Here is a 9,565-nt window from a genome sequence, read left to right on the forward strand (position 1 = left end):
TGTATCTTTGATTCATAAATCCTTTCTAATGATTTGTGTGATCATTTTGAGTGGATTATCTCAGCTTTCAGCATATCTCATAGCTGAATTGTTTTACGGCAGTCACTGCAGCAGAGGGAGGCTCATTTGATTATTTGTAAAACCAGGTAAATGCAGATAAAGGAAATTAATGGTAAAAATTCAGTCAAAGGGTAAAAAGGGTTTACTTTCTTATCAGGACTTTACATAATAAATAGCTTTTTCTCTTCACTTTCTATTGCTGGGAGCATTTTCTAAGCTGTGCTTCTTTACTGCCATGAACAGCATCGACCGGCACAACAGTGTAACATCCAAAAATGTCTTACTAGATTCAGTCTTACTGCTGCTGCTTTATCATTCATCAAACAAAATACTTCAACTGTTGTATTTAAGCCCAGTGACATACCAAACAAGGTAACTTGCCTAACCACCCAGTCAAGTGCATTAAGAATGTTAACCATATTTGACGCATCATCCTAAAATGTTGCACACTCATTTATTTGATCTGGTTGTTTAAAAGCGTGTGGCTCTTGTGAGCTTTGTTGTAACTACCAATCATGTTATCTTCTTGCAGTCATACAAAGTCTGCTGCTATAGCAACTGCTGTTAGGGAGAGGGTTACATCCCATGTAATTTGTGCTTCAAAAACAAAAACACATCAGACAGAATCAGCAGTAATTTACTGTAATATTTGCAGCAGCCCCCATCCAGCGCATACAGTTTCGTACCCCCCGTATTTCTAAGTCACAGAGATAGAGAAGACAACTCAAGCATTAAAAACCTCCTTCAGGACTTGGGATAGTGGCTTTAACAGTGGGCACCCAGCTGTTTCAAATTCTAAACTTGGTCCAGGTCAAACGTTGTTAATTAGATGTGTAGGCCTGGAACATTCTAACTCTTGTTGTTTCTCCCACTCACAGGGTATTTGGGATTCAGTTTTGTCTTTGCTAAATATTCCCATTTATATGCAGGTGAGTGAGCAGGTGGGTGCTAGTCTCTTATCCCTTTGATTTGTATTTCGTAAACAACACGTCAGAGATGATGGTGGAGATGGAGAGCAATCAGATTCTATAATTATATCTGCTCTCTTCCGGAACACTAAGGCTAATAGTAGAGATTCTGCAAATGCATCTTTCAGTTAAATTCAGAATTTAAAGGCTGCATTATTCATCACTCGCGATCTTGGCACAGAACCTGCAAGGAAAAACTGAGGCCTATCATTCACTGCTTCATAGGAGCCATTTGTCTGAACTGAAGTGGGTTTGAAACGTACTGAGATGTCCTAATGCCCCTCTCTTGCATGTGTTACTGGAAAATTATAAACACTGTAAGAAAATATATTTTAAAAAATGTATAAACTATAAACATTTTTTAATTTAAAATGTTAGGTTGCTGACAGGTGAAGCACTTACAATGAGCATTCACTTGAATCATCAGCACTGAAGGTTAGCGTGTGTTTTAAAATATATCTTCTTCATAGAAAAGTGGCTGCTGGTAAGTGCAGCACAAGTGGGAGGATACAATGTTTTTTGCTTAGAAAGCAAGCAGTCCATACAGAGAGAAATAATACTCATTACATTGAAAAATGCATTATTTGTGATTAAAACAATGGCTGTTGTTAGTGTAATAATGACCCACACAGATGTATGATTTCACTGCTATCATGGGAGCTCAGACCTCTTTTTATGGCAGCTCAGCTCCCACTTGCTCCTACATAACTCAAACCCTGCATTTTTCTGCAAAGTAAAGCTAATTGCAACCTTTGGAGCATTTAGAGTCTAATAGTCATAAGCTAAGCTAACACTATGTGTCTTTACCTGCACACACAATAGAGGTAGATTAGAAAAAAAGTTTTCATTATAAAATGTTCAGTTAACCTCTGTAACACTTCCTAAGCATAGACACAAACACTAGGTTAAAAGTAACCCATGTGGGGTCAATATAGCACTAATGCAATACGGGATTAATTCAACAACGTCTGTTCTACAGTGACAACACAATGGGTCAATTTTAACCCTGTGTTTTTTAGTATGTGTGCATATATATATATATATATATATATATATATATATATATATATATATATATTTATAACTTTTATTTATCAAGTGCAAGACACATACATGAAGTGCATACAGGAATACAATGTCTTTTCTTTTTTTTTTGAGAACTTAAATGAACAACATCCCCCCCCCCAGAATTCAGACAACTTGGGGCATGCCCAAAACATGTGGGTAAGATTGCATGGAGTCTGCGAGCATCTACTACATTTCTTATCAAATTTGTCTGGATAGAGCTTTGATAGTTTTTCCTTACTATAGTGTAACCTGTGGAAGACTTTAAATTGTATTAGTGACAGTCTAGTGCAGCTGGATGACGAGTTAACAGCCCCCATAGCCCCCTCCCAGAAGATCTCAGAGAAATTCAATTGGAGTTCTGACTCCCAGTTCATCTTGATCTTATGTAAAATAGATTCACTGGCTGAGGACAGTAAATTATAAAAATAGGAGATATGGCCCTTTGACAGGGTTTTAGCCTTGAGAGCCAGGTCCATCCCGCTGGGTGTTGGTATTTGTGGGAATGGCTTAGCGTGTGTTTTTACAAAGTCCCGCAACTGGAAGTACCGGAAAAAGTCTGATTTATGTAGATTAAAGGTAGAGATTAATTGGTTGAAGCTCGCAAATATACCCTCAATGTACAAGTCTCCCAAACTACGTAGCCCTTTGTTTTCTAAGACGGAGAATCATAGGTCAATCTTTGCTGGAATGAACAGGTGATTATTGCAAATAGGAGTTGGTAGAGGAAGGGTCAGCCATCTGAAGTGGCGTCTTATATGTGTCCAAATTTTTAGTGTTCCAACAACAACCGGATTAGAGGTAAAACTTGACGGGGAGAGTGTGTGTGCATATTTGAGACAGAAATCATTCATTGTCATGTACTGCTTCTGGGCCATTCTGCAGAAAAGTATTCATTAGCTGGGGTCAGTGAATATTTTTAATGAAACAACCAATTGCATTTTTTGAAAACTTGGATGTATGCTTGAAATGTGACTTTTAGTTCTCTTCTTTGTAGACCTTTTAAGCTCTATCTAGCTTTAGACAACAGGACAGAAGCAGTGTATTTAGCCATGTTTTGTTGAGATTATGATTGTTGGTACACTGATTTAACAGATGGACAGCCAGACATGTAATGGTTTAAAAACTTTCCACTGACGTGGTATGTTCTGTTGTGAAAATTTGTCACCCTTGAATTTAACTCACGTGATCCAAGCTTACAGCTCCATTCTGAGGTCACACCTGTTCATTAATGCTATGCTAACATTAGCTTACTTTACCACTTCAGCAAAACATTTATTCATGTAATGGCTGGGCAATGATCTAATGCCTACATATCAACAAAATGAAGTGAAACAACTTTAAATACAACACATACTCAGTTATAAAATTCCAGCTTTACTTGTCAAGTTGCTGAAGTCATTATTATTTAATTGAACGAATTAGAAACAAACGGTACATAGATTGTTAAAAGCAAATGAATGGCTGCCTGAAATTATTGTTTTACAAATTTCCTTAAGTACAATCAAATTAAAGTCATCACGTGCAAATTATACTGTCCTCTTGATGTAGAAAAGCAACTAAAATTTGCATTAGCAGTATAACAGTACAAAATGTTTAAGTGCATTTTCATTAAGTGGTGTGCAGCTGCACATACTAAAGCACTCTCAGTACAAACTTGGTCCAAACAGCAAGGTCACATTGATCATATTTGATGTGAGGTGACAGGAGGTATAATGAATCAGCTCCTCATTGTTAACAACACATGACTATGCTTAACTGGATCATAAAAACAGAACCTCTCTGTCTCTCTATCACTTCTGGCAGCCTTCTATCTCTGCCTCCTGAATGGGGGTGACGTGCGCATACACTTGTGTCTTTTAGCAATATAGTTGGCCCTACACATAGTGTTACTGTGTTCTTGATACGAGAGACAGGGTGTTTTATGATTTAACAACTCAACTTTTTCCCTTGTGAGTCATAAATTGTAATCCGTGAATAATGACACGTTCATTGTAATGCTCAATGTTTAAAACTGTCTGTAGCCTACATCCTCTTAAGGCTAAAAACTACAAAAATGAGACCCTCATGAACCAAAATGATCCTGTAAATGAACCGCTGCTGTCTATTGTGTCCAACCACTGAGCGAATGAACAGTGAGTTTTGGGCGGTGACACATTTTCTATTGTTTGGGGTATGTACTGGATTTAAAGTCAAACAATGACTATAACTGTAGGTGTTGCTGTTGTTTGAAATTTTGTTACTCCTACGTTACTTGTTATTCATCAAACAGACAGGAGCATGGCCTTTCAGATAAGGTCTCATTTGCCATGTTTTGTCACAGCTCTAATGACATCTACTCTGTACAGAAATGTGTATTATGCAATGTTTCAAAGTGGCACTGCAAACCACTAAATGTAGACCAGACTTTTATAAATCAGTGAATAAGCCCTTGGTGACTAAACACTTAACACGCTGCAAAGCCCCTCAGTTCCTGTATTCAATAATCAGACTCTGAATTTGGTGTATATCAAAGGAAATGAGCTTTTGGTCTATAGAAGTGATGATGCCTGAGTCTTGTTCTATTGTACTATACTGTTTGTGTCAGCTATGCCATTGGTTAGCGTAACAGAAAGGCTGTAAGCAAGGAGACGTTTTTGGAAAATCTTTACTGTGAAGCAGCTGTGGGTACAATATGCTATACACAAAAGTCACAGAGAACTAATTCACTGCTCAACCAAAGAAGTTCTAAATCTAGAGTTTGATATTGATCAATGCCATTTTGTCAGTTTGAAAGGAAGAAATTTAGTTTTTACAAAGCAAGTCGAAGCAGATCGGATCAGGCTCCTATCTGTTAGAAAAAGTGTTTGTGTTTAGGTTGTGGCTCCAGTCGCTCTGCAGCTTTGATTTTCATTCATTCATTTTCATTTTAAAGAAAAGTCAACTGACTTAATTTAGAAACATTTTCTAAAAGAGAAACATAAAAAATATTTTCTTGCTTTTATTTTAGTATTTACCTTTATTAGAGAAAGTGGTAATTTGTTAAACTGCTTTGCATTTAATGAAGTTGCAAACAGCAATGTTATGCTCAATATGCACGTTAATATTATACATTTTTCTATTTTTTATTACATTATTTTTGATGTAATATGTTCTGTTGTTTACTTTGTACAGGTCTTTTTTAACTCAGTACTAAGGACTTTTGGGGCATTTATAACTTCCATCAAATGTCAGAAAAATCCTTTTCTCTTATTCCATTTTTTATGATCACCCTTAATGATAGAAACTATAAAAATATTACATGTTATAACAGCTTAGAGCTACGAGGAAATAAATATGCAAATAATATTACTGCAATGTAAAACATGTTTAGTGATATATCAGGATAGACTAGATATATATTAGAATACTAAAATATAAAACAATTATTTTATACAAAACTCTTTAAATCATTACCATTATTTATAGTTCATGTGCAGTTAAGTATATCATTAGTGGTGTAGTCGTAATATGGTTTACTGGGAGCAGTGCTGATTGTTAAACAGTCTGACAGCAGCAGGAAGGAAGGACCTACAATATCTCTCCTTCACACATTTGGGGTGAAGGAGTCTGTCACTGAAGGAGCTGCTCAGTGTAGTGTTTGGTGCCCTGCATGGGGTGGGAGACATTGTCCATCAGTGATGATAGCGATGGTAGGCAGTGTTCTACATCTGCTCCCAAAGTAGGATATCTGTAAATTGTTACTATCTTGGGCAATAACTTAAAAATGAAAAGCATGCTTGGCTTTGATCATATCTTTGTAGTTATGTAGTCATTAACTGGTTTTACAGCATACACATCGGCTTGTTTCAAGCGCAATGTACAATTCTATACATCTAGACATTCAGGAGGAAGTTAGTGAGCAGGGTGGTGAATCATGTTGTGCCCCTTTACCACCTACTAATGGCAGCATTTTAAAAGAATATTACGTTTCTATTAAAAGAAAAGGCCATTTTACCAAACCTTACACTGAGTGTCTGCTCTGCCCAGTCTTTAATTGTTGCTCTTTTGTCATTTAGCTCCCCCCCTTAAGTGAAAGACAACAAGGCCAGAGCTTGTCTTCTCCTAACCCTCTGTTCTCTGTGTGCATCTACGTGGGCATGGCAACCAGGCAGAGCAGCAATAAAGGTAAGTGAAAAAGAAACAAGTGAGTCATCCTCAACCACAACCAAATGTGCAAATCAATTTAAAGAAATAGCTTGTTGAGGGGTTTATTCCCCACCACAGCAGTCACACAGATCCCAGTACCACACCAAACATACACATAGGACACTTTTCATATGTAACAATGTACGACTGTATAGTGCTATTATTTTGCTATGGTAAGAGTGCATCGGTGTACTGTATTTTAACTCTCACTGTTTCCTTTGTGTGAGTCAAAAGAAACCCCTTTGTATCTTGTTTTCACCTGTATCTCAATACTATATGATTGTACCATGTCTATAATAATGAGTGCAGCAAACAGAATAGCCAGAGGCTGGTTCCCATCATTAAACATCAGTTTGAAACACCAGGGAGCACGCTGGTGTGTTAGGGAATAAAACTCCCACATTAAACTAACTTTCTTTTTATGAGTCATATCGGTAAAGATGAACAGATCTATTAGGACAACTTTCTTGCACTAAGTTTTGAGATTGACACTGTTTTTCTGCTTCACATTCAGTGAACTTTTTTGGCTCTGCTTGTTATTGAAAGAAAATTTATGTTGAATAGGAATGTGAGCAATTTAAGGCTGCCTTGCTTGACACCTGCAAGAACTAAGATAGCATGTGGTAAAAGAGCATCTCTCCCAACGCAATTACCGGAGCACTCTCCAATTCTGAGAGCTTCACTCAGGCATATGTTCATAGTTGGCTTCATTAAATCCAGCTTCCTAATGCAGATTTCCTTTAAACTCAAAGATGTACCTTAGAAACTGCAGTGGTTTATGAATTTGAGAGTCATTAAAATAGTCTTTACAGTACATGCTACAGTATGTACACAAGCCCCTACACATGGCTTGCATACAGTAGTCACTTGTGCACACAGCTGAATGTTTCAGAGGTGTAAGTTTCCTGAAAGCTTTGTTGTAGTTGTTCACAGTTTGGTTTCAGACAGCGGGAACTCAGCAGACCAGCCAGACCTGTTCACACTTTTCTATTCCTGCCTGCTGGCTACTCACATAGTGTTCTAGGTCATAAAACTGGAGTGGAACCTTCAGACAGAGGTGGTGACTGATGGCTATATTTTTGTCAATAAAACACTGATGTAAGAGCGGTTGTAGGAAAGAATATTAAGGCTATAATTATGGCGTAAATCATACTTGAGGTTGGTATAGTAGGTGTGAGACAGTAAACATTTTTGCCTTATTTTAAGTTTAGAACATCAGCTTGCAGTAAAATGGGAAGGCCTGTGACCATGAGCGGATGATGCTTTGTTACATCTGTGCCAGATCTTTTTTTTTTATATATTTCTATTTGCATTTCTTGACCTTTTCATTCTTGCTTTTGTTGTCAGTTGATGAATACGGACCCTGAACTAGTGAATTGCTTTTAGAAATGAATTCAGAAAGGATAAAATGCATTTCAGTTGCTGAAGTTCAAGGTGTTGTCTACGAATTTATATTGAAACCTGGTAACCTGATCCTAAAAAACCTGGGACTTGTCTTGTATTTTTTGTAATTATTTATTATTATGCATCTATTGTACTATTTTATTTTATATATTAATTTGTATTTTAACTGTTTAGGTTTAAGGGAACTTAGAATGTCAGAATCATATTAAACTTAATGAATGACCATTGCATTTGCTCTTCTAAGTGCAAAACTCCCCAAAACACTGTAAAATAGGACACATGCATACCCAGAGTACTGTATGTCCAGATTTTAAACTGGTAGTATGTTTGTAATTTCTTAAATACTGTCATGTGATAAGGAGGGAAGTAGCCTATGGTATAAATAGTCTGTCTGTCTGGAAGTAATTTTGGCCCTGTGCTGTCCCGATCTGAACTGCCAACTATCAGGAACACTCAGGGGTACAAGGTTTCATTTCATCGAAATGCATATGGTGTCGGCTAGTGACGAACTGGTGTCATGTGCCCAGTAGCAGGGAGATAAGGTGCTATGCACCACTCAAAGTCAGGAATGCAGAGACATAGACATGACAATACCCAACAATTTGCATTAGCTGGCACACACACACACACACACACACGCATACACCTGTGTGTTTATGAATATCAGTACACCTCTCACATGGCTCTGCTAGCTTCACATGCAGCACTTGTCTTTAGCCTGGCCTCAAATTTCAAACATTCTACTCTGCAACACCATGTGACCACAAGAGTAGTACACACTTTCTCCTTTGATGCACCACTTGAAACCATCCATATGAAATGTGCATGTGGTAAGTCATATGGTACAAGCAAGGGTTACATAAAAGCTTGCATTGAATGTACACAAGCAGATAATACAAACTTTTGCACTCATTTGTGAAAGAAGTGAATTGTTTCTTTATGTTCAATGTACAGTGGTTTGTTTTGGAGAAACACAGCCAGTGTTGTATCTTGTCATGGGGGTTATTCCTAGTTGCTATGCACTCCACTAAACATGAGTGTGTATGCATCAGCTGACCTTACTTTAGCAAAGAGTTTATCTGAATTCACTATCCGCATGAAAGCCCCAACATAATAAGTTCCCCTTCCTTTTAACCAGTCAGTTGGCACATCATATTCAGTCTGTGTCCAGGAAACGAATGCATGCATTTGCCCCCTGCATTTCTTTACTTCACTCAAGTGTTTTTCTCACTTAACAGTGCTTCTTTCTCTCTCCAGCTAAAGAACCTTTCTCACACTAAAACTGACCCCTTCACCCTTCACATAGACTCACTAGCCATGAATTCCCTTAACAAAGCTCATTCAGGACTCCTGTGACCAGAGAGTTCATTAAAAGCTGCCCATCCATCTGCCCGTGTCTTTGTGTATGCTTGTCATGCTTCGAACCAGCTGCTTGGCACATTATTGTCACCAAAAGTTCAGCTCCAGGTCCAGTGTTCAATGGCAGAACACTGTACATCTCCGTTTTTTTTTCTTGCTCTCTATGGACTTTCTTTTTTGCCCTGCCAATTTATCCTGGCGGGAAGTAAAAGACCAGTGTGAATCACGGTCAAAGTGGTGAATCAGCACTACCAAACAAAATAAGTGGAGCAGAGTGACCTAATCCGTTACAGACCTACTTTACCGTCATGTAGATTGTCTATTATGACCCCCACTCTCATACTGTATGTATGTGAGCAGGAGCCATATTTCTTTCCTTTCCTGTTAAACGTTTGTATCTTCCGGTAATGATGGGCAGCCATGGGAAACCAGCGTCACAGAGAGACCTGGCAAGGGATTCAGGGGCCAGTTGAGCACTTCCACTGACAGCCAGGGCTGTTGTGATAATTATATCTCCAACGGGGACAATCTGGAAAGGTTAT

This window comes from Dicentrarchus labrax, unplaced genomic scaffold, assembly GCF_905237075.1.
Source record: "Dicentrarchus labrax unplaced genomic scaffold, dlabrax2021, whole genome shotgun sequence".
NCBI classification, from domain to species: Eukaryota; Metazoa; Chordata; class Actinopteri; family Moronidae; genus Dicentrarchus; species Dicentrarchus labrax.